The following is a 26802-nucleotide window of genomic DNA, read 5'->3' as shown; positions in this document are numbered from 1 at the left end:
TTGCCCTTATATGTGGCAGCCAATGAAGTGGACCTGTGGGTGGAAAAGCGCACTGTGGGATGGCCTCACATCGCACGTTGATCATTCCTAGGTATTTTGGTGGATGGAAGGAGACATGGGCTGCACTTTTGTAGGTCAGTCTCCACTTTACTGTAAAGTCTAGTTGCAGCCTATTCTGAGGTTTTTCATAGGACTGTTTTCCACTGAACTTCCAGAGATAAATAACAACTTCCTATTATGATCACTTATCTGGGGATGGAAGAGCAGGAAGTTTACTGCATCTTATATTGAGAGGGCTGTTGGATAATTTCAACTTCTGATTCACCCCTTGAACATGTATACAAACTAGGGTTGGGAAGTGTCAGGAGGCCTGCTAAACTAGGAGGTCTGATCTTGTAACACAGCATGATGATGAAAATTCCTTGTCCAGACAAATTGAATTTAGATGTTAATTGATATGCGTGAATACAGGAAGCGCAAGCCATGTTTCCTTTCCTCACACATATCATGAACATATATCTAAACATTATCTGTTTAGGTGATGCCTAAAAGGCATAGTGAAAACTCCACATGAAGCAAGAGGTGTTTTTATACATTCCCTCCTGTGAATCCTCTTACCTGAAGGCAGGAAGTTTGAAATCATTGGTGAAACTCAAGGAATTAAAACGATTTTATCTTCCTGTATATAACTGCCACATCCTCAGTTTACTTAACTGCACTAAATACGTTATTTTATTGCTATTGCCTTTTTATCTGAGGAGGTATTTGGCTGTAGGAAGATAAGCAGGTAATTTAGCGTCATTTGTTGACAGAGTGCTACAGCTGGGATGTGGGGCAATTAGGGCCCGTACACATCCCTTAAAAGATGGCACTGATTCTTGTCCTCTTGTACAAAAGTCACAATCAATAGCAGCTTTTGTTCTAAACGGGTGTTTAAAATGAATGGAATGAGATGTTGTGAGCATTTCAGAAGATAAATCTACATACTTATTTAACATGCACTTTAACAGAGGAATGAAAAAGGAAGCGGCAAGGAGGGCAATAGCAGATCATGGTTATCAGTTGTGCAGCCTGAGTCTTTAGACCTTTAGCTAATGTAAGAACATGGAACAGTTTCAAATGTATTAAAGAGCAGCAAGGGCTCTTTGCTACTGTCAGGCCTGGTCTCAGCCAAAGGCACGATGGGGCAAATACCAGGGCCCATGCGACTGACAGTGACAGTGTCACTCCCTTATTATTATTTTTTTTACTAGTAGCTTATATTGGTTCTGTGCTCCCCATAGAAGTGCTGAGGGAAGTAGCTGCAGCGACTGCTGCCTTGATTATACCGCTATGTCTCTGGACCCCATGTATGCTGGGGCCCAGAGGCATTCTGGGGAAATAAAGATGGTGGTGACTGCAGCTGCTTCATTCAGCTATGATGCCCATACTCACCCGCCATCACCTCGCACACTGTTCGCCAGACCCCCGCCAGCCTCCTGACCCTGCTCGGCCATCAGCACGAGCTGCCAGATGGTCTGTGGGTGCACGGTGAGTGGCACGTGGTGTTCTGCTTATCCATGAGCCACCATTTTGTGGAAAACCATGGGTAAGCTTTTGATGTAAATGGCCATTTTGCATAAAATCGGAGACGTAAATAGCGCTGTTTATGCAAAATTGCAGGCGTAAATGGTCTAATTTTGCACAAAATGGCCATTTACGTGAAAAGCTTACCCGCAGTTTTCTGCAAAATGGCCGTTCAGGGGTAAGTGGGGATCCCAGAGCTTACCTGACTCAGCACCCACTGGGTCAAGCAAGCACAGGGGTCTGCAGACTGCATCCAGGGGGCTGAGTGGGAGGATGTTCGCTGGACTCCACCCCCTTCCCAGACTTCCGTGATATCCCTACACTCAGCACTCTTCTTGTGAGTGCTGGACCAACCGTGACTGCCCATTGCTTCTATTGCCCTGATAATCTTAGGAGGAGGCAGGCTGAATGGTGGCACCCAGCCGAGCCCTCACAAGAGAAGCACCAAGTGAAGCAGCCTCTGTCCCCACTCCACCACCACCACCACCACCACTCCAATAGTGCCTCTTGTCAGAAACTGATTTCTCTGTTTAGAAAATGAATGCTCATAGATACTCTTGGGGTCCACATACCACAGGTGAGTAGGGCAGAAAGGCAAAAGAAGTGTGGCCAACAATTCCAGAACTACCAGCATATTTTAGCTTGAAGTTCTTACTGACGGTAACTAAGCCTTGGGAGAGGTGTATCAACCTTTTAGAATGGAAAAACCCTCACAGTGCAATAGCCAGAAAACCATCAAATGATTGGTGGTTGGGGTAAAGGAGATGGGGCAATGGGAAGCTTGGAAGAAAGCAGACTAAGGGGAGACATGATAGAGGTCTACAAAATTATGCCTGGTGTGGAGCATGTGGCTAGGGAGACATTTTTCTCCCTCTCTCAAAAGGCTAGAACCCGGGGTTGTCCCATGAAGCCAATTGGTGGGAGATTCAGGACAGATAAAAGGAAATACTTCTCACAGCACATGACAGCCAGCATGGTGTAGTGGTGAGTGTTGGACTGGGAGATCCAGGTTCTAGTCCCTACTCAGCCATGGAAGCTCACGGGATGACTTCGGGCCAATCACAGACTCTCAGCCCAACCTACCTCACAGGGTTATTGTTGTGAGGATAAAATGGAAAGGACAGGAAGAGGATAATGTAAGCCCCCTTGGGTTCCTTGCAAGAGGAAAAAAGTTGGGATATAAATGCAATAAATAAATAAATAGTTAAACTATGGAATTTGCTACTACAGGATGTAGTGATGGCCACCAATTTGGATGGCTTTAAAAGGGATTTGGACAAATTCCTGGAGGAAAATGCTATCAATGGCTACTAGTCTTGATGGCTATGTGCTACCTCCAGTACCAGAGGCAGTGAGCCTATGTACACTAGTTGCTGGGGAACATGGGTGGGAGGGTGCTGTTGCTCTCATGCCCTCCTTGTGGGTTCTCTGGTTGACAACTGATTAGCCACTGTGTCACCAGAATGCTGGACTAGATGGACCTTTGGTCTGATCCAGCAGGGCTCTTCTTCTTATGTTCTTATGAAGAGGAGGGGAAATCTGGCAAACTGCAAGTGGGCCAGATGTGGCCCATAACACTGAGGTTCAACACCCCCGTTACACATATTAGTTGTTCGTGCAGTGTAATATATACTCTGACCAGATATTGTAACATATGTGTTCAGTCTTTTCATTTGTTGTGTATGCATTTTAAGATCTGGGGAAAAAAATATTTAAAAGAAGTGGCATAACTCCAAGTGGAATTTTATAGACTTCTGTGATGCTGAACTTGTATCAAATGCATGGCCTCTCAGTCTTTTTCCAACACCAGCAAAGAGGGAAAGCACAAGTGGAAATGTCTGCATCTTGAAGGAGGACAATACAAGCCTTCAAGCAGATAACAAGCGCATCCTTTCCGAGGCTTATGTCATGCTTCCTCTGCCCATTCACAGTGCTGTGAGAAGAGGCTTGTAATAGCTAGAGAGAGGCAGCGGTGGGTTAGGGGAAGGATAAACTATTTCACTCACTTTGGATGTTTTAAGCTCTCTGAAATCTCCGCACATATTGGGAATCAATGAAACAAATATTTGGTGTTTCAGGCCAGCTCACAAATGGCAGGCACTTTCCCATTCAGTAATTGACCCTGGGGTACCAATAATTCAAAGCTGTTGCTAGTCCATGATTGTTCTCTCTGTTTCTCTCACTCTCACTCCCTCTTGCCCTTTGTTCTCTCTTCTCTGTAATGTCTAACCTATGTCATGATGACATTGCACTGTGAATCTCCTCACCCTCAGCTCATTTCATTGGCTGGCTGGGATGGGGCTCAGGCAAGGATCATGTACAACATGATTAAGGCATCTAACACAAAAGATGTGTGATATATTATGAGGAAGAGAGATGGTAAATGAGGGAGAAGAGACATGAAACAGTGGCCTTCAAATCACTACCTCTTTGGTACAAGCACCATTCCTTTTTAGTGATATCTGAACTAGCAGAATGTCGATAGTGGTTATACTTATTATAATAGGAGGGCTCATATCTCAGATGTAGAGCACATTTTTGCACATAATCGATCCTGGGTTCGAACCTTACATCACTTGTTAAGGGATCTCACATCCCTTGGAGATTTGCTGACAACCAGACTAGGCAATACTGCGGATCAATACTGTGCTACATGTATGGTACGATTTAGTATAAGGCAGCTTCATATGTAATTTTAAAATGTTTCAGGGGTTCCCGCAGTTACCCAGGGATAGTTTCCTTAGAAGGAAGTCACTGGAGATTTATGGTGTGATATAAGATTTATTTACACACACATATACAGGTTGAGAATAAGATGAGGGTTCACAGCATTACCATGTTAACAGATTCCTGTGCCCCATCAGATTTCCTGCAGAGAGCAAAGTCAGCTCTCTGACTCTTTTTCAGACCCAGTTCCAGAACAGACTAACAAAGGCCTCACTTGCCCCTCCCCTTAACCAGTGGAATGGGTGGGGGGAGAGAAAGATGAGTCATCGCTGCGCATCACCTGTGCCTTCTTGGGCCACCCTAGATACCATTAAAACACATGGTTACTGGCTATCAACTGTTTTCTTTCTGTCTTAAGAGGTCCTGCCTCAGAGGGCACCCACACAAAAATTACCAAACTGGAAGGGGTCTTATTGAGTCATCTCGACCAATTCCTGTCCCATAACACTACTAACAGCAAACTCATTCTCTCAACGTGGATCCTAATGTGGCCAAAATAGTGTAACACACACACAACTTTTTTAATTTTTTAAAATTTATTTAAAACATCTGTATCCCGCCCTATATCATTAAGATCTCAGGATGGCACAAAAATAAAATCAATTTAAACAGTATAAAACAATACATAATTTCAACAGCTAAACCATTAAACAAGCTAATACCAATTAAAATCTAAAATAATAAAACAGTTTAAACAGTGTGCTACTTTAGGGAATGCATTTAGCCCTCAAGGGCTTTGGTAAAAAGCCATGTTTTAAGTTAGCGCTGAAATGAAACCAATGTCTGCGCCAATCGGGCCTCCAAGGGGACAGCATTCCACAACTGGGGTGCCACAGCAGAGAAGGCCCTCTCCCACATACCACTATAGTGTATGTCTCACACTGGTGGGACGTAGAGGAGGGCCCCTCCGACAGACCTCAGTCCTCGGGCAGGCATATATAGGGAGAGGCGCTCCCTTCAATATTGAGGAAGAGGTTATCAGCAGGCCTTAATGTTGTAGAAGTACAAAAAATATTTAGGGTGGGCAGGGGGAATCCCTAAGATATGGCTGGCTGGCTGGCTGGCTGGCTGGCTGGCACCTAGTACAGGAGAATTCATAATGCAACATTTTGTTGCAGTTCCCACTTGTATATATTAATACAACTGCAGAATGGCTCAGCTGTTGTTGTTTCCGTTTGAGCCTGGAAATGTCAAACATATGAACAGCAGGCAGAGGGCAAGGACTGATCTCTAGGCCACTAGTGCCACAACAGCTTTTACCTCTGCAACAAAAGCCTTTTCTTTACTGCTGTTCCTATTAGGGGTGCTGCATCTTGTGGCATTGTTGTGGGTGAAAGGTCACAGGCTGGGCTTAATTCGGGCCATGAGCCCTGGTGAATCTGCTTTCAATGCCAAGGACCCACCATGGAAGATGTGACCTGGCCATGGTTGAAAATGTCCCACAGTAGATGTAGTGTGCATTTTCCTCAGTTACAGAGTTAGAAAACCATGTCACACCAGGGAAAATGGAAAAGGTCCTCCAGATCAAAAGACTTGAGCCCTAGGGATCTCTTTTTCTAGGAATAACATTCAGTATGGACCTTTATATAAAATTTCCTATCCTTCTAAGCTCTTCCCATTGTGACTCTCTTGCTTATGCCAGTAAAATTTCTCAGGAGGAGTAATTTGGTAAACAGATGCAGTTGTTTCTGAGACATCAGGAACTTTATTAAAGAACATTCCAAATACTCTTCAAATAAAGTTTCATTGCTGGATCTTTGCTTGGAATTTGCCATATGCATTTTTCAATGTTTAGCACACGTTAAGGTAGATTTCATGAGGTCTAGTCAGTGAGAAAATGTATACATTGGAAATGTCCCAGTCTGGCTCCCAACCCTTGGAAGTACTCCTGGTGTATTTCACTAGTAAAAAGTTACTATGTGTCAGAATTAGGAATGTATGAGAAATTCATTTCATTTCAGTTTTGATCATGATTTACTTAGTTCACAACTTCTTGTCAGGTTTCCCGATCCCCCCAGAGCACACGCTCAGGCAATCTGACACCAGACACCCAAATCAGTGAGATTTCTTTATTCCAGGCAATCCCACGGCAAAAGCTTAATAGTTACACTCTTCAGAAATCATATAGCTGATGGTCAGTAGCTATAGGCCCTATGCAATTCCAGAATAGTCAAAAGCTAAAGACTACTACCGTGACTGAGATTCTCATCAGCGTGGTTTCTCTGTCGCCATCTCCACGGTTCTGAACACAAGGAAAGGGACTCTGGATTCCTGGGTACCTAACCCAGACAATCCTTTCATGGGGTTCCAACCCCGGGCATGGAAAGAGAATGATTCCTGGAATGAACCCATCCGGCAATCAAAGGGAAGGTGTGACTGTTGGACAACCCCTCCAGATCCCTTGACAGACACGGGGCGTTAGCCTTTCAGCAAGGCCCCTGTCTAAACAGGGTGGCACTGCTCAGCTTTCTAGCAGTGTGATGTGTCAACCTGGGCAACTCTTCTGCAAACCCCACCCCACCTCTGTCTGGTTTTCACAGATAGCTTCCAGCCTCCCTGCCTGCCAAGGCCAGACCAGCAGGTGGACAGGGAGTTGGGTGACTCCCCCTGGCCCCACTCTGAGAACACTGACAGAGATAAGCTCACACAGACTCTGGCATTCCAGAAACTGAATCGACTCAAGCCCTTCCAGGCTACTTCTAATCAAATCCTGGCTATAACCTACAAGTCCCACTGTGGTACTGAAGCTGGGCCCTGATGCTTCCAGACCAAACACAGACTTGAATGCAATCTGCAGTCAAAGTCCGTACATTTCTGAGCTTGTGATGTGATTCATTTGCAGCATCAGAACCATGAACTTGACAGCAGGCGTGCTTTTGAAAAATGCGCACAAATATGCTTTAGGAGAATAATGTGTACATTTCAAAGATGCACACAATTGATGCCTACATTTGGAAAAATATGCATGAAAATACGCTTAGATTTTCATGTGGAAAAAAACCCACAAAGCTTGCAAACTGACATGGACTTGAGTTGGAATGAGCTTCAAGATGGAATTTTGAGAACTTTGGTAAGCTTGAGTTTTGCTGATTCACACATCCCTAGTCAGAATCACTGGTGACATTTATGAAGCGGACCAATACCGAACCAGGTCATAGGCCCTTCTATCCCAGTGCAGTGGCTTTCTAGTGCAGAGTAGACAACTTGGGGGGTGGGGGGCCTGTGGGCTCATTTACCTAGTTGAGAAACTGTCCTGGGCACCACCACAAAATAGCCACATGTGAGGAATGACAAGCAACATGCAACCTGCCCAAAAGCCAGAGTACAAAGCAGATAAGGGGAGTGGAGTGAAGCCCAACACACTAAACAATTCCTTTGAAGCCAGAGTTTTCAGCACCAAGGAAAACCTCTTTCACAGCAATCCCAGCTTCTAGTAAGAAATGTTAATTAAAAAAAAAAAAAAAACGCAGGAGGGTAGGACACCTTGGTGGGCACCCAAAAAGACATCCAAGGGTACATTGATGCCCAGGTGCACCACATTGCCTACCCCTGCTGTAGTGCTATCTGAGATCCATCCATGTTGGAGATACTGGGGACTGAAGCTGGGAGATAACGGGGATTGAAATTTCTACATGCAAAGCAGATGCAATAACATGTTTGGGTTTTTTTTTTACCCTGCTGGTAAAAAAAAGCACTTGTTAGCATAAGAAATGCATTGCATATGGAACAGCGCTGCCTATTTTTAATCTCACAATTAGGTATGAAATTACAGTTTTATGCACAGCATATGCTTTGCCCTAAATGTTACGTATGCATATCTTGCAGTAAACAGAAATGGCACAAGAGATCTTCCCAAGAATAATCATGGTATATAAAGAAATCTCCTTTGTAGCTGTTGGCTGGACTTCTGTAATGGAAAAGATAAAGAAAACCCTTTGAGACAGTTTAAAGCTAGGGCAGGCCAGATCTAAAGATTGTGACATTTTATCAAGGCCCCAGGTTTTGAAAAACAAGTCAAATGGTGTAAATATTTTATCTACATTATAAATGTCATTCTGGTGATTTTTTAAAGCAGAAATCTTCAGTGTATCTTCCTTTCCCTCTCTCTCTTCTCAATATTAGGGCTGCCAACCAAATAATGAATTTTGAGTTGATTAATCATCTGGCTTTTAATTGAATAATCATTCAATGAAACACAAGATGATGAGGATGACATTAAAAAGTCCCCTGACCAAAGGAACTTGCAATCTAAATTTTGAGAGAAATGGAGACAAAAGGAGAGGGGAATGAATCCGGAAAGACAGAGGCAAGGAAGATTTTTTAAGGAATTATTTGAGGGGGGGGGACTGCAGTTAAGGAGGATGAACCTGGTTGTCCTGTTAATTTATGTTTAACCTCATCATAATAGAAAGTCAAGTTATGGGTGGGAAACGCATTCATTTTAAATACACATGGAAAATCAAACAAGTGAGTCCCATTTATTTTTTAGAATGAAAATAGGAATGAAAACAAATAAAAGTTCCCTTTTTTCCAACTGTTTTTCATTAGTTAGTATTTATTGGAATGAAAAATGGCAGTGCTCTGGAACAGTTTGAACAGGTCGTAGAAAAGCTGCAGGGAGAGGTAAGAAAGAGAACAGTGAAATTGATATATATAAAATAGGATCTAGAAAATAGGAACCCTTTCTCCTGTCTGTCTTTAGCAGGTCTGATATTGGGGGGTGGGGGGAGCCTCAAAGTTTCAGGCCAATAGGATGGAGAACACAGAAGCAGGAGAGAAGTAGCTGGGCGTCCCAATGTAAGCAATGGGAAGATAATAAATGTGTGCCTATTTAATTGCCTCTCAGACAGCGGTCTCTTTTTTCTAATCTGTCTGAAATCTGACAAACCTGATGCCTTGAAGGAATGGCAGAAGCCCTGAAAATGTCGTGCCATTTGGACAGCAAATACATGAGCTACAAGCAGGAGAAATGCAGCTGGGACTTCCATAGAAATCAACAGTAAGTTCAACTTCTTAAATGAAAATAAATGGAGTAGCAATTAAAAAAATAAATTCCCTTGCCCACCTCTAATTATGGAGCAGTAAGTTCCTGTATCAATAGCATCCATTGTTTTTCCAGACATTAAACTACTTTGCCATATTTTCAATTCCAGATCATCTACTAGAGCTTAGCTGAGGGGAGTTAAATGAAACCTGTCCCATGTTCTACATGGATTAGCTAATATAAATTCTGCTTTACTTATATTGGTCTAATATCTTTTCCCCCCCCCCAAACAATGCATGCAAAGAAATGCCAGTTATACTGTTCTCAAATTGTGAAATGTCCAGTTTTGGATATTTAATCCATTGATTTAATACGATTGAAGCATACTAAACCTTTAAATTAGGGAAAGACAATCCACCTCTTCTCATCTTGTACTACAGTCACTTTAACTGTAGATTTCTTATTGCTCCATAAAAATAAATTCTGTCAGTAGCTTCTGCCATTATTAAGTTGATCATTATTTCGCTTAATGGAAAGAACCTGGAACAAAAAGTTTATTTCAAGAAATAATTCCTTTTTTACTGTTGAGATTCTACCTTAAAAGGACAAATCATAGCTTTTTTCATTGCTCAATTAACAGAGGGAGGGAGAAATCCTATGGCCCTTAGTCAGCGACTAGATGGCCATAGGATATGTGGGTTTCCGGGCTCTGAGGTCAGTTCCCGGAGAACTGAACTCCCCCCCCCCCATGCTGCTTCACAGGCAGCTTGAAATGGCCCCACACTCCGCGCTCGGAAGAGGCGCACAGAGCGGCAAAAACGGGGCATTCTGGGAGGTGTTGCAGGGTGGGGAAGGTGGAAATGCTGGCATGACACATCCTATGTGTCAGGAGCTCCTTGGTGGTCTTCAGTCTAATCCAGTAGCCAAGTCCAGACACAGACAAAGGGATTCTTTTCAAAGCTTTATTCCTTTTTTACAACTTAACAACTCTACTATCAGCGACTAGCTATGAGCAGCAGAGTACCTATGCCCTCAGTTGGAACAGTTGGTCCCCGTTTGAAGGAGAATCACTGGCAGACCCTGAACTTATGGGCTAGGGAGAGTCCCTCCCCTTTTCCCTTGGATCCTCTGGGAGCAAGCAAACTACACCTCCTTTCTGCGCCCTCCATTTGGCGCCGCTCCCTGCGTCGGCGTCACGCATCCAGCAAGCCCTCTTCCCATGCTCTCTCATGCCCGGGACCACTATCTATATCAGGAATGCCGGTGGGAGGAATCTCTGCCAGCTGTCGGCCCTGGGAGGGATGAGCACGCTCCTCTCCCACGAGCGGCTGCTCCACCTCAGAATCAGAACTAATCTGGGATTCTATGGACTCAATGTCCACCCTGATACTATGTGTTGTCTGGCAGCTGCTTCCCCTGCTCTGCCTTCCTGCAGCTAGACAGCTGAAATCAGCTGTCTAGCTGCAAATGCAGGGCGGGTGAAGCATGGAGGGGACAATTCCCTTTGTGCTTCTCCTACCCTGCATTGGAGAGGCCATTGCCTCCAAGTTTGGAGGTGGCTGCCTATCGCCATAGGATTGCACCCTACGTTTCTTATATAGTAATTCATAATTATGATTATATGTCATCTAGATTACCATGGGTTGGATCCAGATTTGCCCTTCTGTGGATGGCTCCTTCCATTCACAGAAGGAAACAGGAACCAGTGCAGGCTCCCCGCAGGGAAAGGAGGCAGCATTATTCACCAGTTCCTCCTTCCCCCTGCAGGACCCAGACCACTGCCCATGCTGCCTGTTCCAGAGGGTCTTCCAACCTTCCCAGCAGATTTTTGAGGTCATCGATAGGGATGGCGGAGAATTTCTCCCCGAAACTTCGGGGGGGCCGAGCGCCAACGTGTTCGGCCCCCCGAACAAGTTTAGGGGAGAAATCCTCCGAACCCCCCCGCCCCCTGCACACACACCCCCCCCGGGACGGGACTTACCTTCACCGAATGTCCCTCCTGGTGGCTGGTCCGGCCGGCGGTTCGGCGGGTGTTCAAGCGGGGCGGGAGCAGCAGCCGGTCTTTCGAGCCGGTCTTTTCATTGCCGCCATTGCAATGAAAGGAAAAAAAAAAACGCCCCCTGATAGGCTACGTGACGATTCACGTAGCCTATCACGGCTAGATTTGCAAAGTCAGCCATGATAGGCTACGTCAATCGTCACGTAGCCTATCACGGGTGACTTTAAAAAAAAAAGCGCGTATGGATAATGGCGGCCCCCATAGGGAGCCGCCATTCCCGTTCCTTATTTGGTCGCTGTAGTCTAAGTAAATGTTTACGCAGACTACGGCGAAAATAAGGGCAACGCTATTTGCATTGCCCTTATTTTCGCCGTAGTCTACGTAAACATTTACGTAGACAGCGACTAAATAAGGAACACGAATGGCAGCTCCCTATGGGGGCCGCCATTTGCGTACGCGCTTTTTTTTTTTTTTTAAGTCACCCGTGATAGGCTACGTGACGATTGATGTAGCCTATCACGGCTGACTTTGCAGATCTAGCCGTGATAGGCTACGTGAATCGTCACGTAGCCTATCAGGGGGCGTGTTTTTGGTTTTTTTTAAACTTTCGCGTTCGCGGCCGGGCGAGGTGGGAAGCCTCCTCCCCGGCCTGAATTTCGGCCAGGGTGAGGCGGGAAGCCTCCCCCCCCGGCCTGAATTTCGGCCGGGGCAAGGCGGGAAGCCTCCCCCCCCGGCCTGAACTTCGCGGGGGGAGCAGCAAAGCGCCTCCCCCCCACCGCGAACGTCCTTCGACGACAGGTAAGGGACTTTCGTCCACCCCTAGTCATAGAACAGGGGCCACCTGCAGCTCCCACAGCTCCCCTGTGCAGCCCCTGCCACCCTCTGAAATTTGGGGAGACCATAAAAAATGTGGTTTTTTTTGTTTTAAATGGAAACAAAATAGCATCTGCAGCTGCTACAGAGTACCAAAAGGTTCAACGTTGTTGTTGTTGTTGTTGTTGTTGTTGTTGTTGTTGTTATCAAAACTAATGTTGACCCCTTGGGGATTTGATAGACACTACGGAGCCCCCAAAGGGCCGAAATTAGCATGCAAACAAGATAATTTGGTGCTCCGTAGCAGCTCTAGGTGCCATTTTGGTTTTTTATTTTGTTTTTCCCCATTTCAGGCTCCTGCAGGGAGGTGGTGCAGCCTACAAGGATCGGGGGGGAGAGAGGAAGGCTCCCAGACCTTTCAAGGTTGCTCACCCTGGCATAGGGGGATGCAGGGGGAGGGAGGATTGGCAAAAATTGCTTCCTACCTTCCACCTACAGGAGCATCAAGTTTGTGGAGTTCTGTTCTGCATAACTCTTGATCCAACCCTATGTCATTTTACAACTATGTATCTTACTGCAGGGGTAGACCACATGTGGTCCTCCAGATGTCTTGGCCTACAACTCCCATCATCCCTACCCTGCATAGCCAATGGTGAGGGGTCATGGGAGCTGAAGGTCAAACATTCTTTTTTAAATGTTTGGTCTTTTATACAATAGTCACTTATGTTTGTACGTGATGTTTATACTTATGTTTATATTTATTTCTTCACTTATATTTATACATGCCTGCCCAGACCCTAAGATCATCTTCAGGGCCCCTTCTCCATGAACCCCTGCCAAAGGAAGTGAGGCGGGCGGCTACCAGGAAGATGGCCTTTTCTGCTGTAACACCCCAGCTGTGTAATGAGCTCCCTAGAGAGGTTTGCCTGGTGCCTACGCTGTACTCCTTCTGATGCCAGGTGGAGACCTTCTTGTTCTCCCAGTATTTTAGCATTTTAGCTTCCTAGTCTTTTAGCTCTGCTGTTTTAAATCTGTATCTGTTTAAATCTCTTCACTGCTGCTAGGTTTTATTCTGGTTGTATTGTTATACTGTGGTTTTAAGCTTTCTTTTTTTTTTTTTTTGCTGTGCTTTGTGGTTTTAATTTTTGTGAACCAACCAGAGAGCTTCAGCTATTGGATGGTATAGAAATGAAAAAAATAAGTAGTATCCAGAATTTCATATTTTTCTCTATTTTAATTTATAGCTAGCAAGTAACCCAACATCTGCAATAATTTGTGCAGTAGGAACTCATGCAGCAACTCGTACAAAAGCAGGTACAAAGTTCCATAAAACATCATATGGAGCTTTCTAAAGAGCCCCTTCTCTTCTTTGTCATCATTAGTTGGGCCCGTGGTTTTCAAATTGTGTTCCAGGGAAACCCAAGGTAATGGCAGACAAACTTTCTTGAGAGACATTTAGCCCACTACTACTGATCTTTCCCTGTAATTGTTGACCGCAGCAGAGGGGGGGGTGTCCTAGGGTGCACTTCAAGCAAACGTGGCTACTGCTCCGTTCAGATTGTTCCCCCACCCCTAGAACAGGAGTGGGCAGAAAGTAAATCGGGATCTACTGGTAGATCTCTAGGTGACTGGCAATAGATCACTAAGGATTCCTGACTCCCAACTGTTTAGCATTCCTGACTCCCAATGATATGACTTTTCCCACCTAAATGAGGCTGCTGAAATTAAGGAAGCTTGTGTGAAAGGACTGTGATTGGTTCTGTACTGAAAAACAAATCCTTGGGCTCAGAATATGCTCTGAGGCACCCTGTTCTTTCATTCTAAGTGAATGTCTTTGGGCTCTCATTGGTGGGTCTTGGAGTTCTAGTCTGCCCTGCCCTGTCCTATAAATATGTCCCAGGATCCTCTGCAGCACACAAGATTTCCATGGTGGGCAAGTTGTGCCAGGTAAATGGTTCCCTTAAGGAAGAAAGTTTGAAAGCCACTGAGGTAGGTAAAGGTGTGCCTTTATTTCACACAACATTTCACAGTGTCTTGTCAGATAAAGATTCAAGAGCAAGCCCGGATAGCCTTGTAAGCTTTCAGTTGCTGAGCTTTGCAAGCAGTTATTCCTGCAAAGCACTTTACCACTTCAGGTACACAAGCATTTCGAGTGAAGCTAAAATAGTTATTTTAAAAAAATTCAACAGCAATAGAAAAGACAGCAGATGCCCTTTTCAGACATGTAGTATGGAAACTGCCTCTTGCATCTGATCTTGTGCAGAACCAAATTAAAATTAGCATTGTACCTCTACCTGTACCAGAATCTGTTACATACAGCTGGCCTGCTCCTTAAGTTATCTGAGGCTGTGCATTATGTTTGTTAATAACGCTACTAAATCACAATCAGTCCAAATAGGTTTTTCATTCGGAGAATGACCTGAGTCTGAGTTTTGCAAAGCTTATGGTGGCCATGGTGAATGTGCACCATTTGGCTTTCCAGTTTATAGAATTTGGTGGGGGGGGGGGGTCACTGTAACAAACGTAGCTCCTGCACAGAAAAAAAAAAGATTACTTTGCTTACTGGGAAAGGGCAGCAGGGCGGGGTTACTTTATCAGATACTACTTTTCCAGTACAGTTAGGATTCCATGCTAGTCAGTAAAATATTGGCCTGCTGCAGGAGTGTGCAAGAAATGTCTCATTCCGTTATTCCATTCATTTTTATTGTGAGGCCCCTCACTCATTTTGCTATCCATTCATTCAAATTGCATCCATTTTGCTATTCATTAATTAGCATTGTTTGATCATTACTCAAATTTCACACACACACACATGTTTTGTGGTTGTTGCTGTTTGTTGTTTATTTTTTGTATGTTTGTTTGCTGTTGCCTGAGGCAGTGGAGCAGAATCCTGCAGCCATTCTTGGAGGTTGCCATTTTTTCTCTCAGAATGCCAAAGGGGTTGTGTTATTCCAGGTGGGGAACAGTGGCCCCCAATGGCAAGTGCCATCCCCGCCCCCCCCCCAAAAAAAATCCTCAAACAATCTAATATCCAGGGCATTCTAGGAGGGGAAAAAATGTCTGGCAGGAATGGCCACAGAGGTCAGCTCCACAGCCAGAGACAGGCGCACCGCAAATGAGGTAAGCTCTCTCTGTATTTGTTTCAGAACAATAATTGGCCCAGTTTGACTCAGTTTTTCAGTCTTCTGAAACGAATGCCCACCCCTATAGAAGAGTATCCTATTGGTCAAACATTATTTGAGTCAGAAAAGTCAATATGTTACATGTTCTGTCCTGGCTGTATCCTCTCAACCCACCAAGTTCTGCTTTGACTTCACCCTCTGACTGCTACATTGGAAATCAAAAGCTTGCAACTCTGCACAAAGTGCACTGAGAGAATGAACACTGTACAGCAGCATTTCCCACATTCCTAATAGTCGAGGCCCACATTTTCTTTCTGAAATAAATAAATATGGAGGCACAGCCACTCCCATCAGATCTACATGGTATTGCCACTAGGAACCATAAATGGTTGAAAATGCAGAGCAGAGGCCTCTTGCACAACTCGCTTGCCATTTTCCAATGGCAGAACTACGCATCCCATGTAACTCTCTGATCAATAGCTGCTGAGGGCCAAAACAGACATTGCTTTAAACGTATCCCAAGCAGCCATGTCTTCATTTCATTCTTGCTCCAGAGTAGGTGCAGGGGGGGCAATCCAAATCCAAGTCTGTCTTTTCCCCCTCAGTCAGGCTTACGTTAGATCTTGGGACCTGGATGCGGGGAAAATTTCATTACAAAATTGTCCCGGGAAGGGAGAACAAGGAAACAGGGAAAGAGTTAAGGACTCCACATCCACCTGCCAATTTGTTGCTGAAAATCCTACCTCAGCCACTACATTAGTATTGTGACATAAAAACACAGGCTTGGGAACTCCACACTCATCTTGTCACATGTAGTTCTAGTTCATGTTAACTAACTGTAATTCACATTCACCCAGGCCATTCATAACTGTGCTTGCCTTTTATTCTCTCCTGGTTCTGAAGACAGGAACATAACTTTAACCCCTCTATAGTTTTATTTTTGCCCCACACTTCTTCCCCTCACTTTGACCTGCCACAGACAAAATTTAGTGAGATCTAGAAAGTAAGATAAAAAAAAATGCCCTCTTTCTTCTTATCAGCCTACAGATAAGTAATATTACTCCCAGAGGGAGCTGTCCAAACAGTTTCTAGCTGTGTGTTATCATTTCTTCAAAACGCGCAGCAGCTCTGAGCTATAGAGCCAACCCTTATCGTAAAAGAATATATCCAGGGTTATCTTTGGAAGAGCTCATCCCCCAGTTACATTGTGGCTCTGGGAATATTTTCATCAACCTCCAGCCTTTTATGTGAAGGGCAAGAAATTTTTGCTTTCTCGTTGTTCTCAGGGCTGAGTGGCTACTGCCAAAGTAATGTTTGCTGCACTCTGCAGACTTTTAAGTTAAATGCCCACTTTCCTAGAGGAAAAGGACAATTTACTGTTTTGTGCCACTGCATCATGTGCCCACAACAAAGGTGCCAATCACACAAACTCAGAGATCCATAAAAACAGGGGAGAGAAACCAACATGCCACATCTGGTGTTAGCATAGGGGTTGACGTTCTATGCTTCAGGGTGCCCACTGATTACTATGAAGTGTGGGTAAGCAAGAAAGAAGTGATTGCTTAGATTGGGGGGGGATATGCAGCACACAGGCTGCATGCAACCTCCATTGCTCCCTAAAATTGTAAACAAGTGCCTTGAGTGGCCATCTTGACCCCTTTTTGATCCTTCCATTGCTTCATAGCTACTATGGAGTACCAAAAGGGTCAACAATAGCTTGCAAACAAGCTTATCTTGACTCTTTGGCACTCCATAGCCACTCTGGATGCCATTTTAAAAAGTTTTATTCAAAAAAAAATACAGCACTGCAGAGGGATTGTGTGTCCTGCATGGGAGTCCAGGGGACAAAAATGGCCCTGGAACTCCCAAAGTGCCCCATCCGTGTTGTAGACACATCTAGTAAGGATACAAGCTTTCAGTCAACATTGTTACTCTTTCATATTTCCAGGAAATGAATACAATCATGACATTTTGTATATGCCATATTGTTTAGATAAGTATATAGTCACCATATTACTTAGAGTCAAACTACACATTACATTGCATCCTGCATAGCATGTATGTCTTCTACTACTACTACTACTCCTCTGGAATAAGCGTGCACAGCATCAATTTGAATTCAAACCACTGCACAACAGGAGGGGAGAATTAAACCTTCCCTTCACCCATTTTTATTGTGAAATGCACATACGTATACACATGGGTTACACAAAGAAAAAAAGTCTCCATTGGCATCAATTAATGTAGTGTGTGGTTTGACCCCAAGATGGTGCTTTAAGTGTTCAAAGTGCTTCCCTTTCATTGCCTGAAGAATTTTTATACTTGTCCTGTAGGATGTGCCCTGATTATAATCCACATCAGGATAATATGGCTCACTTAATGCTATATAGTTTGTTCATGGCTGAGGCAAGATTTTGAACCAGCAGTTCCCTGGCTCATACCTCATGCTCTTGCAGCACAACCTTATGCAAGGAGCTAGAGGACTGCAGGCTGGAATTTAGACAATCTGGCACAGGAGATATACTAAAAACATGTGGGCCAGTGGAACCAGCAGGACACTGTGTAGGAAATCACTTAAAAGAGGATAGCAGGCTGTGCTGGAGGCCGTGTTACACTGTAAATTAAATTAGTTATAAAATAAAAATTAGATAGAAATATTTCTGGCCTTTTGCACATTTCTACTCTGTCCAGTCTCTCCGCAAGCAGGTCAGAAAAGGAGTATGATATTAGAGACTGGTCAGTTGAATAGGATGTTGACAACTACTGTGACATGCAAAAGTAGACTAGAGTAGAGATGGCGGAGAATTCCGCCACGGATTTCAGTGAGGCCGAATGCACTGGCATTCAGCCCCCCGAAATCCATGGCGGAACAGCCTGCCACCCCCCCCGCCCCCCGCAGATTCCCTCCGGGACGAGACTTACCTGGAGCGGATGTTCTGGATGGCGGCGGCTCCAGCGGCGGCAGCGGCGGCAGCTGGTCTTATGACCGGCTGCTGCGGCCACCATTTGCATTCTGGTCTTTGCTGTGATAGGCTATGTAAGTCTTTACATAGGCTATCACAGCAAGCCAATAAAAAATTAAAAAAGGCGTACGCAAATGGCGGCGGCTACAGCGGCCGCCATTTGTGTTCCTTATTTTTTGCCTTTCTAACCTATGTAAATACATAGACTAAAACGGTGAAAAATAAGGAATGCAAATGGTGGCCGCCATAGCTGCCGCCATTTGCGTACGCCATTGTTTGTTTGTTTGTTTTTACCAGACGTGATAGGCTACGTAAAGACTTACATAGCCTATCACGGCTCCCTGGCTGAACGCAAATGGCGGCCACTATGGCGGCTGCCATTTGTGTCTGCAACAGCCAGTCCATGGCCGGAAATCTGGCTGCGGATAGCCCTGGCCTGGCCGGCTGCTCCGCAGAGCCACCGCAGAGCAGAGCCGGCAATCGAGGATTCCAGGGGGGAGGACCGGATCGCCTCCCCCCCATCAAGGATTCCGGGGGGAGGGACGGAGCGCCTCCCTCCCCACCACGAACACAATCCGTGAAAGGTAAGTGACTTTCGTACATCCCTAGAGAGGTCAGAACTGTAGCTTCCTCTTGCCCAGGGAATCAGCCCTTCCTCCCTCAGCCATAGGGGATGGTGGGGCTAGAACCAGAGACCTGTGGGTTCTGTGTGCTGTTGTGAGCATCAGATCTTCCTGGCAGTGGAATATTTCCAGGCTCTGGACTGACCCTGCACGGGAAGGGCTATAAAAGGCTTCCCAGTTGAACTGGACCTTGTCTAATAGCTCTTCTTGGCTCTGATGTATTTCTGTGTGTCTCCTGGTTCCTGGCTCACTTCTGACAGTTGCCCATAGCTCAGTCATGACAAACAATCCAGGATGGGGGCATTCCTTCCTTAAGCTCGATAGAGACAGCTGATAGGGGATATGGCTGCAATCCTACACTTACTGACCTGGAGTGCATCTCACTGAGAGCTCACCACCACCCACCCCTGCTCACCACACTGCACAAGCCACTGGACAGCATGGTGAGAGCCCATCAAGCCACCCATCCCCTTTACAGCTGCCATTTACACAACATTAGATTTCTGCAAAACCTGGAGCTGCTGGTATTTTGCAAAATGGCAGCTCACTAAGGGGATGAGCAGCCACCAGGCACTTGCACACTGCGTGCTGCTCAGCGAACGGGCCTGGTAAGTGTGCTACGGCTTGGCAAATGGGGTCCAGGAGGCTGAGCAGAGGGGGGATTCCTCTGGACTCCACCCCCTTCTCAGACTCCCATGACATCCCTAGCTCCCAGGCTTCTGATATTTGTGCACAATCTCTTACAGACTTGCATAGGTGAGCTTTCAAGTTCTCCCCACAATGTTCTTTTTTTCCTCAGCCAGGCTTCCTTTCAGAAGTGGGGAACCCAGCTGAGGGGAAAACCCATGTAAACATTGTCTTGGGAGGGGCAGTTGCAGGGAAGAAGAGACAAACAGGGAGTTAAGCAATTCACTTCCACCTGCCAATTCTTCCCTGCAAATGCCTCCTTAGCCCCCACATTAGCATTATGAAATAATCACAGGATTGGGAACTCCACGTTGGTCCTGTCACATGTCATTCCACCCTTATTCATGTTCAACTTTTCTAATTCAAATTCACCCAAGATATTCACAACTGTGTTTTCCTGTTACTCTCTCCTGGACTACCCTTTAAGCCCTACATATTTACTTTTGCCCCAGCCTTACTTCCCCTCATTTAGACATGCCACAGTTAAAATTTAGTAAGATCTATTAAGCCACAATCCTATTCATATTTAGACAGAAAAAAGTCCATAACTCCCTGCATTCCCCAGCCTGCCATGCCAGGTGTCCATGGATGCTATGTTATCTATTTATTTACTCAATATATTTTTATTCAGACTTTCCAAATGGCTTAAGGAGCAGAGGAAGTGCTCCTCTGTCTTCATTAAGACATTCAAGTACTGAACGGTTTCATATGCAGAAAACATGTAATTTTTAATTCCATGCATATGCCAGATGCCAATGGAATGACTATTATCAGTGAGGAAACAAGTCATAATGGCCACTTATTCTCATTCTTGCTTTCTTTTTCCAAATCCCTAAAAATCAATTGTAATGTGCTTACTGTAATGTGCTTAGGGATTGGATGGTGTTGTTGATGAAGCATTTAGCACTGATTGGTTGATTTTGGCTACTTGTCCTGACAGTGACATGCTACATCCAGTATCGGGGGCAGTAAGCCTATGTACACCAGTTACTGGGGAACATGGGTTGTGCTCATGTCCTGCTTGTGGGTTTCCTGTGGGCAGCTGGTTAGCCACTGTGCGAACAGAATGCTGGACTAGATGGACCCTTGGTCTGATCCAGCAGGGCTCTTCTAATATTCTTATAAGTTGTACAAAAGTCACTTAGGGGCAGAACATGTGGATGATCACATGACTGCCATTGGATGAGCTAGTCTTATCCTAGATAGGGACACTGTAAGGCCTACCCTTGGGAAACACAGAAGCCTAAGGAAAGAAGTGGTAAGAACCTTGGACAATAGGCCTGCAACTTGAGAAGGGAGTAACCCAAGGGAAGCTAAAGGGCCTGTGAGAGAATGTTGAAGAAGGGGTGATCCACAGGAATGGGATGCAAAGGCGTATTGGCCCCAGGAGCATAGCCAAGTCATTTGTAGTGTTAGAGGGGCCTAGAGATCCATAATGCTTGCTTAACTTCATTATTGTTGCAATTCCCGATAGCGCGGCCTAGCACATTCCATATTAAAGAGTGAGAGTGTTATCAAGCACTCTGCCTGGGAAGCGAAGTTTGTTTACAGGTGGCTGTGCTGAGAACCAAGTGCTGTTAGTTTATTCTGGGAATGAATGCTAGGGGGTGCTTGCTACTTTATTGCTAAGCATGTATTATATAAAACCCTTTTAACCCGATGGCTCGTGGTTCAGAGAAGCTGTCTGATCCAACCACTGGGTACGCTTGTATGCTTTAAGTTACCCAATAAAGTGTCCTTGTAAGTAAACCTTTGAATCTGATTTATCACTACCTTGGCACCTCTAACCTAAGAGTTCAATGCCCACAGCTGGGGCGATACAAAAGGGAAAGAGTTGGGGGCATTGGGGGGGGGTAAGGAAAGCTTGGAGAAAGAACAGGCAAAAAAAGGGATGTGCACCCATTATTTCAAATCATCCAGTCCTATATGCACCTGAAGACTAAATTTTATTGTGCCATCAGACATGCTGAAATAAATGAAGTTCGGGAGTATTTTTCAGCATGTTCGTGTTACCCAAGAATGACCTACACATGATAATAAGACTGCTCTTCCACATCAACCAATTTAAGACCCATGCATATTTGGCAAAGGTCTGAAATTCCCCAAAGTTGGGATTAATTACCAGATGCTCAAGCAATCTCCTCATCACAGCTGAGCAGTCCTCACCTCTCACAACAGCACCGTGCTTATGATCTTCGCAAAATCTCCAGACAGCCGCAGTCGGCAGGATATTCCACCTTGAAACCATTGATTTTGTGATTTAGCCTTGTCTTAACTTTCACTAATCATATAATGTGATCTTACTTTTTCTGTGTAACTAGCAAAGATACTATTTCAACAGAACATTATCTACCAGTACTTGAGGAGTTACAGTGCTGTAACATTTTGCATGGTCATGCCACGCCAAGGTGACATTTCCTTGATGATTACTCATAGCAAACATTTCTTCTGCATGTTTCCCCATGGAGACAGATCTGAAATTTGCTACATCCTGGAGAACAGATTCCCTTCAGTGGCTCTAGGGGATGGGAAAAAGGAGAGCTGGGGTAGAGGCCTAGAGATCCTGTATGTGGATGATGGGAAGAGCAAACTGGAACCAAGTGGGTGAGAGGATAGCTAGTAAAAGCAAATCTGGTTCTAAATGGAGGGATTTGGGTGGGGATTGTAGGATTTGAAGCTGGATGGAGGGGGAGGGAAAGTAATTGTGTCATTGAAGTCCTGCCTGTATACAGGTCATCATGACCCAGTTCTCTCCCTCACTTCCTGAACTGTCCCTCTTACTTCAGTCCTACATCTCCACCAGCCTCACTAATATTTCTGCTTAGATGTTTCATTGACTCAAACCCAATGTGTCAAAGACAAAACCTCATCTTTCCTACTTGAACATCCTCTCTTTTCCTTACCCATTAGCAATGCTAGAATTGACCCTTTCCTTAGTGCCCAATGATGCCAAACCCTGATGCCAGGCCTAATTGGGAGTTCCTCAATTAAAAGAATAGTAATGGTGGACTTTGCTAAGACAGTTTGTCTACCTGTTGATCTTCATCAGTAACGTACAGCTGAAGGGACATACACAAAGGTGAACTCTCAGTTCTCACAGGTCAGCATATCTCAACTACTAGCCCATATACTCAAAAGCTAGGATTTAATGAGCTACTTGTGGCAGAGTTCGGGACCCCCTTACTTTTAAAATAATACCCAAGGCCAGAAGCTCAAGGCCAACTCACAAACTGCATTGAAATTCCTGTTCAGGATTTATTTATGAAATATTTATATCCTCCATTTTCTGTCCCAACAATGGGACTTCCAAGGCAACTACTAACTGTTCAATTGAAATGGTTCAATTAAAAACATTAACAAGTACAATAAAAAGCATAGTAAGGTAGTATAACAGCAGCATAACAAATAACAATACTAGAGAGAAAAAGGAACATATCATTCAGGTCCTAAGCTAAAAGTACAGTGAAATAATCATGTTTTATTGATGCTTTAGAACATTATCAGTGGCAGAGCCAGCAATTTCCCAAGGCAGAGAGTTCCAAATCCAGGCACCATGAGAGAGAAGGCCCTGTTCTGTGTAGGGATGGGTGAAAGAGTGATGTTCACCATCACTAGGATTCTCTGAATATCACCTTGCCACTTGTCTTGTGTTTGATTCCCATTCACATTTGCGATTGCTGCTTGCTTTGCACGAATGTGAGATCTGAGCAAAGCAAGCAGCCATCAAATGGCACATTTGCACAAACCTCTTGAAATTTATACAAATTTCTGAATTTGTGCAAAATTCCTACATAGACAAAAACAGGGCTAACTTAGTCTACCAGGGAAAATTTGCTCAAATCACACTTGGAATCAGGAATGAGACTAATGCGAGTGCACAGTTGCCAATTTGAGAACATATTTGGTGGCATGTGTTCATGCTCATGTTCAGGGCTTTGAATGGGGCATGCTCACATTTTGTGAGCAAAAATGAAATTCTCATGAATCCCTAGGCCTGAGAACCCACCAATTGAACCTCTGATGGTAGTGGGACATAGAAAAGGGCCCCTACTGAAGACCTGAATGGATGGACAGAAACAAATGGGGAGAGGTGGAATGTCAAAAACCATCATCATAACCCTTTAGAGCTTTGGTGCAGAAACTCAGGCCAGGGGCCCAATCCAGGCCTCTAGGATTCCCCAGACAACCATGCCCCTTCTCCTGGCCCCACCCCTGGCCCTTTTCCTTTGACCCTGACCCTTTTGTCTTTGAGCCACCCACTACTGGAATGTGTCACTAGGGATGTGTGAATCCACCCGTCTGGGTTTTCTGGGCACCTGCGCAGCCCCTGCCCCTGCTCACCAGTCCCCGGACTGCACTCGAGCCCCTCCCGTGCTTGGCAGGCAGCCCACACTACCCTGGTGGGCTCATTGAGCTCTGTGGTTGCCATTTTTTGAAAAATAAAATGGCGATCACTGAAATGCTCATATTTGCACATGGGCAAAAATGCACATTTTCACAAAACAGCAAATATGGGCATATGAAAGATGTACACTCGCAAAAATGTGTATTTTCGCATACGCAAAAATGTGCATATGCAAGAATGTGCATTTTCGCACATATGCAAATATGCACGTTTTTGCGATTTCTATTTTATTTTTCAAAAAATGGCCACAGTGGAGCTCGATGAGGCTACCAAGGTGAGTGTGGGCTGCTTGCTGAGCGCAGACAGGAGGAAAGCAGGGGAAGGGGCTCGGCAAGCGGGACTCAGGGGTGCGGGCAGGAGGGGTTCTGCTGGATTCCTGGACAGAATTGGGTGCCCATGCCATCTGTATGTGGCACCCTGACAGCTGAATTCAATCCTCAGGCTGAAAGAAGTTCAGCATCCCTGATTTAAGACATGACAGTCTGCCGTTTGAGACACCCAATACCAAAACTCCATGTACAGGTGGTCAAAGAACATATAAAGAGGTTCAAAGCAGCAAATGGTTTACAGAATCTTTCCATTTACTCTCATTTATTCATATAGGTACAACACATACACACACACACACGGTAGTATACTTCTCTCAGAGAGCAGCTAGAAATAATGCAAATATTAATGCAAATGCAATGTTGTAACTGCTGCTATTTTTACACTCTGCATCTGATCATATCAAGTCAGGAGAAAATATAATCCTTTAGGATCTTTCATCGCTTAAGAATCTCAGATATTCTGAAAGGAATTCAGCCTCTTTTCCGGAAAGCTTCTTAACATGGGACAAGGAAATTATATTAGCTGAGAAACAAGGTCACAAATGGAGTGTGTCTTCTCTATTTGATAAGATTATGAACACAATTTACACTGAAAGCACAACAAAAGAAATTATTTTGGAGTGGTGGAAATTCACAGTATATGGCATGAGCACTTGCACTATTGTTTCAGCAGAAGAAGAAAAATAAATGGATAAGGAGAAAGCATCAAGAGAGTCTTTCATTCTCTTGATTTGCAGACAATGTGGGTTGCTTGAAAGTCGTCTCTAATGCTGTGTTCTGAAGGCAGGGAAAAAATCATTTCCAACTTCCAAGAAGTAAGACTGTTTTCTGTTGCTACTGATGCAGCCTTTGCTTGAACTATAATGGGTTCAGTGAAGGGAACCAGTTCCACTTCTGAAGAAGAATCTGTATGAGTTGCCTAATGTATGGGCTTCTAATAGCGCATGGTATTCTGAAGCGGGTGAAATTTCAAGTAGGTTTTCCTAGTTCAAATCTGCTTGCAAATACTGGATTCATATTATCTTAATTTATAAGTCTTTCAACATCTGCAATTATGGATGGGCAGATTCTTAAGTATAATGCCACTATTTTGTTTAAAAGTTGAAACGTGACCTGAAAGGTAACCTCTTTCTCACACTACATGGTAAGCTGGCCACACATGAACTGACAAAAAAGGACATGCATCACCAAAAAAGAGAGGACACAACTGATAGACCAGCTTTTCCCAACCTTTTTCCTCTAGATGTTTTGGACTACACCTCTCGGCATTCCTGACCATTGGCCATGCTGACTGAGGCTGATGGGAGTTGAAGTCAGAAATGTTTGGAGGGCATCAGGTTGGGGAAGGTTGTGATGGACAAACAACAAAATTGTAAGCATCACTTGAGAACATGGTCTCTCGTTCACTCTTGTTGGCATTTTCAAATGCTGGCAGGTATATCTGCCCTTCACCATGGGATAAATTCATATAAGTTCCATTTTCATACAAACAGGGAAAGAAAAGATGTTGCTGCCTGGTATGGGGGAGGAGGAGAGCAAGCACAGGCAGGAGGAGAAGGGAAAGAGTGGAGAAAGAACAAGAGAGCACCAGTGCAGTGTGTATGTGTCCTTGACTGAAAGTTCTTTTTTAAAAAAACAGTGTGTGTGTGTGTGTGTGTGTGTGTGTGTGTGTTGACTGCATTTGGGGGCCTTCCAGACTGCAGGGCCCCGAACCAACACCCAGTGGTCCAGCCCCTGGCTTCTTTGCATGATATATAACAGTATTTTATAATCACAAAATTCTAATATAACATAACCCATTCAAGCCTATAGGAAAGCAAAGCAGTATTAGTTGCACAGCATGGCCCATTTTAATGGGTAATTTATTTATAGAGTTCCTTATGGAGCTGATAATAAAAATGGTATTCTCAGTCTAATTAATAAACTATGAAATATCTAGACAAACAGATGTTATTAAAGCAATGGGGGGAAAATGGTTCTTTGATAGACAATTTGACAAGAGGAGAGTGATTTCCATGTAACTACTGCAGAAATTTGCCATGAGAATTCTCCTAGATGCTGCAATATAAGCAAAGGACATTTCTATATTTGCATTATTAGCACTTGGGTGATGATCCAGAGGTGTGGTCCTCATTTTTCCTGACAATATACTGCTCTGCAGCTTTCTCCCACCAAGTCCATGCTAAAACTTCCTCAGATTTGAAACATAATTTGAAGAGCTAATTCAAAGGGTGAAGAAGGCAAAAAGTATCAGGAAAAAATCTGATATCTGGTACTTATCACTTTGCACATGATGGTTGCTTCACTAGATCATGCCCATGGATTACATCACAAGTAAATTGCATGGTATGGAAACATGCCAACAGGAGGCAGCAGCACCCATGCAAGAAAATATCTGCCCTAGGTTTGAAGGCATTAAAAGGGCTAGAGCTATATCTTCAGCCTATCACGTGGCGGTGAAGGCAGCAAAAAAGGAATATTATGCTGCCTCCATCGCGTCTGCAGAGTGCTGCCCCAGGAGGCTGTTCCAAGTGGTCCGGAGCCTGGTCGGTCCTGTGGCTCCGGAACCACTGGAGAATTCTAA

Source organism: Heloderma suspectum, chromosome 4 (genome assembly GCF_057233095.1).
Source record: "Heloderma suspectum isolate Gila_16-S chromosome 4, 16-S_ref, whole genome shotgun sequence".
Classification (NCBI taxonomy): domain Eukaryota; kingdom Metazoa; phylum Chordata; class Lepidosauria; order Squamata; family Helodermatidae; genus Heloderma; species Heloderma suspectum.
The sequence above is the reverse complement of the archived record's forward strand: the minus strand, read 5'-3'. Positions refer to the sequence as shown.